We start from the raw sequence: 13,057 nt of genomic DNA on the forward strand, positions 1-13,057 counted from the left end.
AAATGGGCTTGTCTTTCAGCATTGACACATCCTATTTAGTATAGTATTTGCACTGTGTCAATAATGAACCCTAAACAGATCCTCTATCAGATATTCTATCAGAACATCAGTGACTGGCACATCAGTATCACATGTTGTCAGTGCCTCCTTAGCATCTGGACACATACCTCAGACTAAGCAGTGAGCAAGCCCCTCCTCAGGAACCTGTATGCAAATGCTTTGTCTAACTACAGGCCTATCTCAAACCTTCCGTTCATCTAAAGGTTGTCTCAAAGCAACTCTGCTCATTCCTGCACTCTTAGTCAGTCTGTTTTTAGACCTAATCACAGCACTGAAACTGTTTTAGTCAAAATGCTCAATGACCTACTCCTCTGCACTGACAGGGGCTATATTTCCATAATTGTGCTCTTTGGTTTAAGCGGGGTCTTTGACACCAATGATCACCTCATCCTTCTGAATAGACTTGAAAACCTTGTCTGGTTTAAATCATAGCGTTCAGACCAACATCAATTTGTGCGCATTAACAATGAATCCTCTTGTCAATATACGGTTACATATGAGTATCACAAGGATCTGTGCTGGGATCTCTGCTCTTCTTTACATATATGCATCCAGAGGTAATGGAGATAATGGTAATTATGACCAAGTCCCTGAGATGACAGCTACCTGATTATATATTAAACCTTGAAGGAACCTCTGTTTCTATGAGTACTGTCTTCACAGATTGTTGAGTTACACTTTGTTCATATCTGTCTTTACAAACACCAGTCAGAACATTTCTAGGACTGTTTTTTTTAATCATTTTAGTAATATTGATAGCAAAATCCTATTGCAAGAAAAATCAAGAAATGATGCAGAGAAAGTAGTCTGTGCATTTGTTACTTCAAGATTAGATAATTTTAGTGCTCCTTTGTCTGGATGTAATTGATTCAAAATGCTGCTGCTTGTATTGTTACCAGAACAAATCCGAACAAGATCACATCAGTCCAGTTTTAGCTTCTCTCACTTAATATCCAGATAGATTATAAGATACTTGTTCTTACTTGTAAAGCTAACCTCTGCATATCTCTCTATATCTCCTTTCTTCCTATAATCCCTCACAGGGAGCAGGCCTCTTTGTAATTCCTGAAGTAGATAAATGTGTCATAGGTGGTAGAGCCTTTTTACTGTCATGTTCATATAATTTGTAGAATTTGACATCAGACTTTCACATTGCTGTGGAGGAATTTTAGCCCACTAGTCTTTGCAGAACTGCATTAAGACAAATGACAGGTTTTCAAGCATGAACTGCTCATTTCAGGTCCTGCCATGGAATCTCTATTGGCTTCAAGTCAGGACTTTGACTACACCACTCCAAGAATTTAACTGGAAATTAAATGATCTGTAGATTTATTCTGCCAGGGTTTTTCCTTATTGCACACAGGCACCTCTATCTCCCCTGCATGGCTGACTAACATATCTGAGCCGCGTAATGATTATATATTTTTTGTCCTATTTTTTCTGGCTTCGGGCAATTGCCCAGAGTCGGTAGCCATAAGACTGACCGAGCACCCTCCTCCAGACGCAGTTGGCTCAGTTTCAGCTCCAGGTCTGTCTCCTCCCTGACAGTACTACGTACTGGCCTTTCAATTTGTCTCACATCAGAAATACAGTCATCCTTGCCTAGCCTCAATCACATATTGTCATTGACATTAATCTACTGTCACTTATGTTTATTATACATGTATTATACAGTCTTTTGGTTTTTTAACCAATGCCAGCCAGCAGCAGATGGGCTCCCCTCTTTGAGTCAAAGGAATCCTCTTCAGATTGTAAGATGGACAAATACAGGACCAGGTTACTTTAAATGATTTAGAAAACATTGGGTAGCATTGCCTTTGGAATAGAGCTTGTTTAATTTGCGTGAGCTAAAATATTTTTTGCTGTAACTTGGCCTTATTTTGATATCAATACTTTTAATGGCAGGCCTAGATTTTTGAAAGTTTTATTTCATCAGTTATAGACAGTCCTTTATATGTGTGAGCAACTTGGCATTTTTGTACGTTGAAAAGTTGTTTTTGTTCAGATTACACTATACAGAACGTGTGACGGCTAGCCAGTTAGCCACCCTCTGCGGTAATATTTATTATATGGTGATCAGAAAAAAATAAAACTTAGAAAGCTAAAAACAGGTAAAAAATAAAAATAAATAAATAACTACCCCTTTTTTAGTTAGGGGTCTGCAGTCAAAGGGTGGTCATTTTATGGGACTTTGAGGTCTAAAAGGTTTGGGAGCCCTTTGTCTAACAGTGCGAATCCATTCTAAATCCAAGCTGAGCCCCAATACTTGAGGAACCACACTGCCTTGGTGTAAACAGGTTGGGGCTGTCCACATGCTTCTATGTCTTTTTTCAGTTTCTTTTCCTTTTTGTTTTTTGTATTTTTAATTAGCAGTTAGCATCTTTTAGTTCCACATAATTTCCAGCCGATTTGCATATGAAATCGGGCAGAAAGCAGAATGCAATTCTGCTTGAGCGTGTACTAATATTCAGAAGCTTTAATACAGGCCAGTCTTCGGTTCAACATTAATGGCTGCAGCTACTTAAAACGTTTTCTCCATGAAAACCTCTCTAATGTTGCTTATTTGAGTCTAGCGCCAAGCTCCAAGTCCTCTTTAGCTTGCTTTTTGAAAAGTGTCCATGGATAATAGTGGCTGGCACTGCACAATTAATTTCATGTCCAATTTAGTGATCCTACTAATTTTAATTGCTCTGAATGGGGATATCTACATTTGTGACTGATGTTCTTCTGTCTTCTTAGCAGAAACACTACTACACAATCTGATCATAAATAAATATGCTCTCAGCCATTAGGAACGACCAGTCAATGAAAATGTCATTAAAGATGAAACTGGCCAGCTGATTAGCAGTTAAAGAAAGTATCACATGAAGTTATTGTATTATTATATTGTATTTTTCTTCCTTTCCACTGCACTGTGCAACACACTTTGAGCTGCATTGCTGTATGAAGGTGCTATAACAAATAAAGTTTATTATTATTATTATTATTATTATGATTATTATTGTTATTATTTGTGTTCTACATAATCAGCTCAGAATTAGGTATGGGCCGTTTTCTGGTTTTACGTAGCCTAAAAAACCGAAACCATATGTGTTTAATTTGAAAATTAAATAATTTTTTTTCAATGGCAAAAAAAAGAACTTTTTTTTTTACCTTGGTAATTTTAAAGATACTGTGAATTTTTTTGTTTGGGTTATCATACCATCAAAATCTCATATCAGCCCTACCCAGCATTAATATGTGTTTGGGAATAGCTATATAATAATTTTTCTAACAAATATACTGTGACAACTATTCATAAATTTGTGTAATTTAATCTCAAAGTAAAGTCTGAAAATGAATGTACGGTCCATCACTATTGTCCATCACAAGAATACACAGTTGATAGTAAGTCAGGCATACTGAATGGTAATACATAATGTCGGTTCAGCAAACCTGAATGTAATGTGAAACCTGTTCTATGTCAGATGTAGCCTCAGGCTGGGCATGAACCCCAGCTGTTTGAGGTCGTGATCCTCAGAGAAGGCCTTGCAAGCTCAAAAAAAGTCCCTCCCACAAGTAACAATGACCCTACTCACATATAAACATTACATTCACCTGTAACATTACCCATAATGATTTTTGCAGCAATGGTCGCAGCAAGCTTTAAATTGACTGAAATAAAAAGATTTTGTAATTGGCTGAATATGACATGAATATGTGTTATCCTTGAAGGACAGGCACACAATGACATATATTACTGGCAGTGCAGTATTTTTGAGACAAAAAAAAAGATACAAAGAGAGGTACAGAGTCTGTAACTATTTCTCTAGGGAACTCTCAAAAAATAATTTAAGCTAAAATAAATTTAAAAAATGAATTGAGGATCAATGAGGTCATTCATGCCAACTTTAGGATCAGAAAAAAAGTTAAACCTGCCAGTTCTACACTTACATTCAGAACTTTCTTAAAATATATTTGGCATGCATCTTCCCTGACACGTATCTTCAGTTTCTAATGTCCACCTATATGTTTGTTCGCATCTTCTTTTCCTGTGACTTTCACAGAAGTTTGTTTGGAGCACTAAGGCTACATTTACACTGCCTGGTAAGTGACCCAATTTCAATTTTTTGCTCAGATGTGGTGCAGATCGGATATGTATTATGAATCTGATAACTGCCAATGTGACTGTCATCTAAATGCACAGATCGGGCCCAAAACCTTCTTGCTGTGAGGCCGCAGTGCTACCCACTGCACCACCGTGCCTTCTGAAGATCATACAGATAAAATATCTGAACTCTTGTTAACCCCTTCGTGCAATCCCCCTAGTGGTCAGCACGCCGGCGTGCCTAAAATGCTGAACTCAGACGTTCATTGCTCCTACAACCAAACTATGAGTTGAAAACCGAAAGTCCGTATTCTAGTTTCATTAGTAGACGATACACAACAATTATGCCGAATACAGAGTTTCGCAGCGTCACCATTGTCACGCTGGTCGTTCATTTAACAAGCACCCCCTACCCGAAGTCTCATCTGAAACTACATCCCCCCCCCCCTACCCCCCTTCCATGACACACTGGACAATAGTGTCTATCTGGGCAGTCATAAAATATTTTTTCACCACTAAAGAATTGTATTCCGTCATAGCAACATGATAGACCCAACAATAGCCCTAAGGCCAATACAGCGGTGAAAATGCTGCTCACTGAATAATAAAATAAACAAGACAAATTGTTCTAAATTTATAACATGTCGTTATACTGTCAATATCTGGGACTAAATATGGAATAAATATACAACCTTAACATTGGTTTTATGCATAGAGATGTCCCTTTTGAGACTGAGTGGTCATATATTGTCTTGAATAATCCGTTTGTGAAATGTTTAACGCCCAGGCACCTTACAAAATAGCTTCATGCTTCAGATGTTTGGATAAATTAGATGGAACATTACAATACAACCCTCAGAAATGTTTAATTAAGTTTTGCCCATTTGAAACCCTTGTGCCAAGCAAAAGTGAGCTTGGAAATGCCGTAAATGCGCTTTCGACCATGCGCTAAGATCGTTAAAACAGAGCTGAATGACTGGAAACAGAAATGTTATGACGCATCTAGCCGAGATAAAATGGCAAGTGATACAATGGGTTGGGTAGGTTACAGTCAGAAGTAGCTGATACAATAGGCAGTCCGAGCAGAAAGATGTGCAGTCATATGCAATTCAGAGGAGCATCTAGGCCTCCAGGTTAGGTTATTGGCCAGAGAAGGGACGAGGCTGGGGTGATCTGCCACCTCAGGGCAGGGGAAGGGGCAGAAGCCCCTGGGAGGAACATGGAGAAGAAGGATCAGGCTCCATATAATATTGAGATTAACTGCTGCATATGTTGAGGCCTGAATATAATCGGAAAATCCCAAGTGTGCTATGGCAGTATATCTAAAAGGTGTGAAGAAAGGGAGTATACACAAGCATGAGAGTGATCCTGAACAGACAGCACCCCAACACAGCACAGAACAGCAAACCTGAGCATTCACATGCCCCAACACAGCACAGAACTGCAAACCTGAGCGTTCACATCCCCCAACACAGCACAGAACAGCAAACCTGAGCATTCACATGCACCAACACAGCACATAACAGCAAACCTGAGCATTCACATGCACCAACACAGCACAGAACAGCAAACCTGAGCATGCACATGCCCCAACACAGCACAGAACAGCAAACCTGAGCATTCACATGTCCCAACAGAGCACAGAACAGCAAACCTGAGCATTCACATGCAGTGGCAGAGCAACAGCACAGTCAGTTCAGCTCACATAACAGCTCCATGGACTCAACATTAGCGCTGAGTTTCCAAGTAAAGGCTTAATTATTTTCTTTAGACGCATAGTTGTGGCATATGAATTCTGATGAATACTGAATTAGCCAAACTGTATTTGTAGTGAAAAAGTTCAACCATTTCAAGTGATCAAACTCTTGAACAAAAGACATACTTCAGACCCACTTCAGAGTGAACATCCTCAATCTCCAAAAGCGCTGTGCGGATCCTGCCACCATGTCAATTCTTTCTGGGTTCAACTCCTCTCAGCTTGAAAAAAATCTACAGCTTTGAAATATAATTAGAGGAACTCAGTGTGTTTAGCAGCGCGGTGACTCTTACTGCGACCATTTTGTCCTTAAGTGTACAACTAAATCACAGTAAGAAGCGCTCTCATTATACATGCCGTGGACCTTCAGACAAGAGAGAGAAAGGGAAAGACAGGGACGTGAGAGGCCTTGTACACAGCGAAGCGGATCAGAGGTGTTCCGACCCCTCTTCAAAGGGCCTGCCAATCACAGGGTGAGCCCGGGGGTGGCGGTAAAGGAGATTCTGCACCCGCCAGCGTCCGCAGGCGCGTATCTCGCCTCGGCAGACTCCCCGCCGCTATCTCCCTGCCGGTACTCGGGCCTGAACCTCTCACGCCTCTTCCCCAGAAGTGTGCCGCCAATCTCACCTCAGGCACTTTTTTTCCCCTGCCAAACCCACGGCACGGTCTCTTAGAGACTTAGCAGCAGCCACCTGCCACTGGGAAATCTCCAGAAAAGGTCAGCAACTTTTAGCTCTGAGGTAAATGACAGAATGTATAACGTGAAGACTACGCTGTTTTGTTTGTGGCGGAGAGAAAAAAAGAACCGCGTCTGGTTTTGTTTTAAACACTGGCTCACCACCGAGACAAGTACAGCTGCTCGATACACATGGCCAATGCTCGAGAACATATAGGACATTTTACATGAATGCCCAGGATAATGGAAACTGTTTGCTAGCCAGAGACACACATAAGAGGATTTGTGGACAGGAACAGGCCAGTCAGCCAATGCTGACTCATCGTTCGCCTACTGTGTAGACAGTCAAGCATTCGTAGTGAGGTTCGGTCAGTTTTATTCAAAACCAAATTAAGCTGAACACCTAATGATAATTCTTGAAGCTGTTGAGAAGGTGAATGAAAAAAAGTACAGGGTAACAAATTAAACAACAGAGAATAATGAGTGGATAATATTGAGTGTTTAATTATGAATCAGAATGAATGACAATTAGCACAGCAGCTAAGTATGGATTTTTGGCACTACCACAAATGAAAATTAATTTGTTTTATTGAGTAGTGACGGCTACCACTAGACTTTGTTGTGTGGTTAGTTATTTCTAGGCTATTTTTAACCTGGTTTCCATTACTTTGAAATAAAGCCTTACAAATGTGTGGCAACACAAAGCAGAGAGAGAGCATTATTTGATGGCACTATTTGCAGGGCACATGTGTACAATCAAGACTATATATCAAAATTTAGGAATTATTAATTAGAGAGTATTTTATCTCTAATGAACTGTGTGTTTTGCCTACTAGACACACGCGTATTAGGGGTAAAAACTGTTATAAGCTGATATCTGCTCTGCTGATATCAGCGTATAATTTTTTTGCTATGGTCCTTGGCCTGCGGACAGAACACATCCTGATAAACCTTTTTTTAGTTCACTTGGCATACAGAAATCCTCCATAATATTTACCCTTAGCTTCCTCTCGCTGAGCTGGAAGAAATAATGTGCTTTAAATCGTAACTAATTTAATTGGCCTGCTGTGTATTTAAAAAAAAATAAAATTTCTATATCTTTTTTATAGTATAGCACCCAGAACTGCACATATGTCTCAAAGGCATTCTCGTTTTTGCATGTTTTGCATCCTCTGAATTGATATGCTCAATAATTTTTGCTATAAATCCTGGCATCCTTTTGGCCTATATAACTACTACCGCACAATGCCTGCATTCTGTTTGACTGATATATTTTTCTTTTACTTTTCCAAATGAATGCAATCTGACTCAATTTTATTCCCGCTTTTGGGTTCCGAGTACCATGTGCAATTTTCAGATAAAATGATGTTGCTATTAACATCATTATCAGGGTCATTGACAGATCAGAATTTGCATTCATGAGCATTTGAATGTTAATTTCAAAATGACATTTAATGCTGGTAAAATCAGAACAAACACAGCCTGCTCAAGTCCAGGTATTCAGATGTGTGGTTCCCCCCGCACCCCCCTGCAGCCCCCCCCCCACCCCCCACCCCCACATAAAAAAAAAAAACAAAAAAACATCCCCAGAAATTTTAACACTCTCGACATTACCCTGAAGGCGAGCTCCTGTGCTGCCCCCCACTGAGAGTGGATGTACATGACATTTAAAAAAGAAAAGATTTCAGGTTGTGGTTGAGATACAAACCAGACTCCAAGCAAACAGTGCCAATCGACATCCCCACCTGTCACTCAGCAGAGCAGAGTCAGGAGAGGCCGTAAGCTCATGCACACAGCAGAACTCCATAAACAGCGAGGCCTGTGGATTTAGACCGATGGGGCTTGGCAGTACACTTTGTCAGATCCCAGGAAACAGGGCAGAGAGGCGTTTCCAGTCCGTCGGGCAGGAGAAGCCATGCTAAAATCCGCTGAAAAGGGATCTCGCTCAGAGCAAACAGACAGGCAGACCTGCTGGGCTTTACTTAACAGCTCAAACAAGGTCAATTTATTTGCTTAACAAAGCAGAAGAGAAATACTGCAGTTTTTGTAGTCTTATTAGCTTCCTTAGAGCTAGATGTTTGTGTTATGTAAATAACATAATTGCTTTGATGTTAAAAGATATAATTTATGCAGTGGCTACTCTTTTTTTACTTATCCAAAGTGTATTCAGCAAAAAAGTAAACACAAATTCAATTTTGCAGTTACTTTCACTTTTTTTCTCATCCAGCTCATAACGTATGTGTTGGGGAAGAGATTGTATGTGTTAAATATTGATTGATTAATTTATTTGTGATGCATTACTTTCTGGGTAACACACTTTATAGACTTCTCCTCAGTCCTTGTTTCAATCTTTGTTGTTCTTCAGCACAATTTGCTTTAAAGTGGTCTATTTTAATACAGGAAAAAAGGCACAATGGATCTCCTGCCAGACTCATCAACTGCAATGTGCCATTTCAAATAAATGTAATTAAAAAAATAAATAAATCCCAATGGAAGGATTTGTATGCCAGCTGAGAGCACACTGACTAACCCTAGAGTCGAGGTCAAGAACGAGCATATGGTCAAACACGAAATCCAATCGCCAAGCGAAGCAGAGGGGCTAGGGGAGAATTGGAATCGAATACAGGAGCGAATGGTCAGAAACACGAGGGTAAACAAACTATAAGGGGTAAGGAAAAATCGGAGTCATAGTGAACGATTCAGTGGTCATACACAAGATGAAATCAGTAAACAAACCAGAAGGACTAGACGAGAATCGGTATAAACAAAAATAGAGTCGAATATGCAAAGTCAAATGAAGCAATCACTAAACACAACACAGCAACCACAAGTTCAAAGAGCTAATCTCCTCTGGTAGGTGGCAAATGGCGGCTTCAAGCTGAGTAACCAGATACAGAAACAACCAATCAGATGATGAACCGGAAAGACAAAACACACATGCAACAGAAATAAGTGTGTGTATAAATATATATATATATATATGTGTGTGTGTGTGTGTGTGTGTGTGTGTGTGTGTGTGTATGCTTAAATATATACTTGGACTTAAGTCAACCCTTTAATGCATTTAGTTATTTAAGTTGCAGAAGACCATGTTAATGGAAGCTTGGCACTCCCACTGTTCTTAAGCCCATTCTTTGGACCCCCAGATTATTGGCTTTCTCTGCCTTTAATTGTTTATTTTGGCTGTTAGTTCCTGATTAATGTCTAAGTGTCATGTTTGAACAAATTTGGATCCATACAGTCGGTGAATTTGGAATACATACAGTAAGTGAAGTGAATACATTGTGCAGGACCTAAACTGAAATGTGCAGTAGTGAAAATAAAGGGCTAATGATAAAGCTAATATATTTAGCATACCATTTGCTCTTACTTACCTTGAATCAATCATGTTGTCCCATCAGTGAAGATCTGGCTGTTTCTACTCCTGCAACATTGCCTGTAATTATACCTATTCAGATGAGTTGGTAAACTGAGAATTTGTCTGAGAAACTCCAGGGCTAGTGATTCATGAGAAGCGGGAGCTGAATTTGATTAGTACATTTTGCACTGTGTTGATTTAGTTCTAGGCAATGCAATTTATTTTACCTGCCCTGCAATTGCAATTTAAATCATAATTAGGTTAAAAGCCTGTGTTGACTACTCTCCAGCTAAAGTTAAAAAAGCGTTGGCCTAATTCTGTAAAACACATTATGTTGCGGAATCCATCTGGTAAAGCCATGATATACAGTAAGCATGAAAAGCCCACATTATGAAAAACCCAAATGAAGCCTCTGGAGAGCTGTGTGATGTCAGAAAGAGGTGGAGGAGGACCTTTTCCTCTCCTCCTCTGAGGTGCTGCTATGTCTGAAAGCCGAGAGGCCTTCAGCTCCATGAAGAGCAGGGGCCTCTCTCTCAGGTATTTTGTATACACAAAACCTATTTTATTTATATGTTTAATCACTTATTTGCTTATTACTTATTTATATTTTGCACAAGGGTGCTTTTTTTAATCCTTTCAAAGAGGACTGAATAAAAGCAGTTAAAAGCCTTACCAAACCCTGCGCCAAGTGAATTTGTATGTTCAGCTCCAAAGTGCTCAAAAGTTTAGCACACCACTCTTTGAGTGTTGAGTTTTTCCCTCACTTGCTGGTTTTTCGGGTGTTCCTGTCTTTTCCAATTTTAATACTTGGAAGATGAATTATGCATTTAGCATTAATTTTATTTAATCACAGGAAATGTGCATATTCAGTGGTTTTATACTACTAATGTGAACTGGACATGACTTTATCACTTCACAATAGAATACATTTTTTTAAAGTTAAAGTAAAGTTTTAATTAGTGCTTGCAATAGAAGAAACACACTTCATTAGCAGAAGGTTGCGGTGGAATGTTTAAAGTGCACTGGATGGGTAGGTTTTCATGTCGGTTAGTTTCAGTCACAATTAGCGCACAGGACCCACGTTCAGCAGTTATATAAACACATTCAAGCCTCTGGTTTAGAAGAAAGCAGCTGCATTCCAAAGAACTGAAAGAAAACCAGGTTCAATTCAGACAATGTTGGTTTTGTAATTGTTGCCTGCCCTACCTACAACCTACTGTGAACTCTGACTTTTACAGGGCAAATCAACAGCTGCTGGGGTCAGTGTAACAGTTACCGGTCCATGTTTGCATGTGTTTGGACTATCCTCCTGAAAAAAAGTTTAAGCATTTACATTTTTTGACATAATGCAAGTGTCTTTGAAGAAAACATGTTGCAGTGAAAATATTTACTTATGTACTATTTAGCTTATTTTTTATTGAATTGAATTTTGTAGTGTAGGTGTCAGTATATTGGAATATATACTTTTTGAAACAAGAGACTAACGTCCCCTACCGGGGACAGAGAAGAAATTCTGGGTCTGAGGAGCCGATAGCTTGCTTCAGTTGTCAGCAGGTCCTAAATCCTCACCCCTGTATCACACACAGGCTACCCTCCCATTCACGCTAGGTCCTAAATCCTGACCCCTGTATCACACACATGCTACCCTCCCATTCACGCTAGGTCCTAAATCCTGACCCCTGTATCACACACGCTACCCTCCCATTCACGCTAGGTCCTAAATACTCACGCCTGTATCACACACGCTACCCTCCCATTCACGCTAGGTCCTAAATACTCACGCCTGTATCACACACACAGTACCCCCCCCATTCAGGATAGGTCCTAAATCCTCACCATTGTGTCACACGCATGCTACCCTCCCATTCATGCTGTGAAAACCCGATTAATGAGGTTTATAGGACCCATCGTAAACCTGGGCATGGAGCTGTTTATCACAGATCCTCAACAAGCCTTGAGAAATTGCTCGCTCACATCCTGGTTCATTTGCTCCCAGGTCAAATCATTTCTGACTTGTTGACATAAACTGTATATACACCAGTGGCCCAGGCCACATGGTCACAGTTGACTAGATGTATTTTGCACTCGGTGCAAAACAGTAACTGTTCTGTTGTATTAAATACAAGTACTAATAGAATTTCTGCAAGTGGTACCTAACAGCAATGCTTTAGAAAAGGCATTCAAAATTTTGGCTACTCAATAAAAAACCATTGCATCACTCTAATTCACCTGACTCCAAAAGCAGCAAGTTTATAATTAACTGGGGTGGAATAAATTGGTTTTGCCTTTTGAGGGCATCATGAAAACCAGACCACTGGCATACAACTGCTAAAATTGAGTATAATAAAATGGAATTGTCCTCTTTTCTCTAATCCAAATTTCTGGCTATGGCCAAGTTTGTTGGTAATCGGCAGTGTGATGTTTTGGCTGAAGGTAATCTTTCCACATTTGCTCCTCTGTACAGAATGCGTATAAACCAAAATTGTTCATTTTCCACTTAATTACACGTCATTATTGCTTTACGCAAACATGAGGGCACAAAAGATGACATGCTGACAGGAGAGACCAAGACTGGAGAGGGGAAAGCTCACCTGGCTTATAACCAGCTTTCATGGAGGCCTCTGCTCTCTTCTGAATACAAGCCCAGTCAAGTTTTTTGTAACTTGTATTTTTAATTACATTTTTTTTTTTTTTTTTTTCCAAGTAGGTATATTTTATTGAATGCGTGAAGCCAGTGGCGGTATCTTGTCCCTAGGTGGTCAAGGTGCGGCCAGCATGACTTTACCTGTTCATCTACAGTGGGAGATAACAAAAAGATCAATGCACCTAGAGGAAGATGGAGGAATATCCCTCAAACTTGACAGTTCCTTTCTTCCAGTCAACTACGCTAGCTGAATAGTGTAAAAAAAAAAAAAAAGGGAAAAAGCTCTATATACACTAAGCACAGCATATTCAAAAACACTATATGAAAAAAAACATTAAATACTATAAATAATATTTACAGAACTAGCAATATGCAAACAAACTACAAAAAAGCACTATGTTAAGGTTACTTCTTGGAATGATGGTGAAATTAACAAACTGGCATTACCTGGTAGGAAGTAAACGAGCATGTAGTTT

This window comes from Anguilla anguilla, chromosome 12, assembly GCF_013347855.1.
Source record: "Anguilla anguilla isolate fAngAng1 chromosome 12, fAngAng1.pri, whole genome shotgun sequence".
In the NCBI taxonomy this organism is placed as follows: domain Eukaryota; kingdom Metazoa; phylum Chordata; class Actinopteri; order Anguilliformes; family Anguillidae; genus Anguilla; species Anguilla anguilla.